The 915-nt window shown below is 54.2% G+C and overlaps 1 non-coding gene across 1 annotated transcript; it reads right to left on the bottom strand.

Moving 5' to 3' along the window:
- Nucleotides 1-412: 412 nt before the first annotated feature.
- LOC133460359 (small Cajal body-specific RNA 13) lies at nucleotides 413-688 on the bottom strand. The gene has a single exon (XR_009784113.1). It is a non-coding gene; the product is annotated as a small Cajal body-specific RNA 13 (non-coding RNA).
- Nucleotides 689-915: the final 227 nt, after the last annotated feature.

The following is a 915-nucleotide window of genomic DNA, read 5'->3' as shown; positions in this document are numbered from 1 at the left end:
CCCATTTTATCACCCAGTGCTCCTACCTAAGGTACAGTCCTGGGCATTGCCATCCTCTACCAACCCCGGGAGGGCCCCGCACTGAGCTCAGGTCTCCTCCTTAACCTGAGGAGTGAGCAGGCCGCATCTTTTCACCAGACAGGGTGGGGCTTCTCCGGCCAGACGTAGCGCGTGGAAGGATCACGTTATTACGGCCGGATCCTTCCCACCCCATCTGGCGCCCCGGTTGGCCAGAGGGGGCAGGACTGTGTGCATGTTTTTGTGAGGGTAGCTCACATTGCTACCCAAGGGAACACAGGGAGAACATGCAAACTCCACACAGAAAGGCCCTTTCTCCAACTGTGAAGTCTTTTTTTTTTTTTTTTTTCGGAATAAACCCATTTTATTCACTGAAGTTAATAAAGTGAGGATCGTGTGTAGCAGCTGACAGTGTCTGGCAGAAAAACCTTCTCCTGCTGCAAACAACATCTAGCCGCCAGCTTTTACTCTACCTGCCTCAAGAACGGTGGCGGCCACGACCCGGACCGGCACCTCCATGGGAGGCAGGGACGTGTCCAAGGAGCATCGCACGTGAAACCCCCAAACCTGCAGAAGTCACGCCTTTTCACTCCTCGGGTTGTTTTCCGCAGTGCTGTTTTGCCCACTGGAGACAGTTTCCACCAGGGGCAGCTTCCCAGCACTGCAGGCAGGGTGTGAAGTCTGAAGTCATGGGGAAACTAACACGCACATCAGCTGCCCACACCGTCCCCAGCGGGAATCGAACCCATGACCTTCTTGCTGTGAGACGGCTGCACTACCTGCTGCGCCACCGTGCCCCCAATCATGTCGCAATTTAAAGAAAAGTTTCTTGGCGCCATGGCCGAAACCGAACAGGAAGTCGGCCATTTTGATTTAATCGTGTAATTTTGGCGCAAT

This window comes from Cololabis saira, chromosome 14 (assembly GCF_033807715.1).
Source record: "Cololabis saira isolate AMF1-May2022 chromosome 14, fColSai1.1, whole genome shotgun sequence".
Lineage (NCBI taxonomy): Eukaryota > Metazoa > Chordata > Actinopteri > Beloniformes > Belonidae > Cololabis > Cololabis saira.
This window is presented reverse-complemented; position numbering and strand designations above follow the sequence as displayed.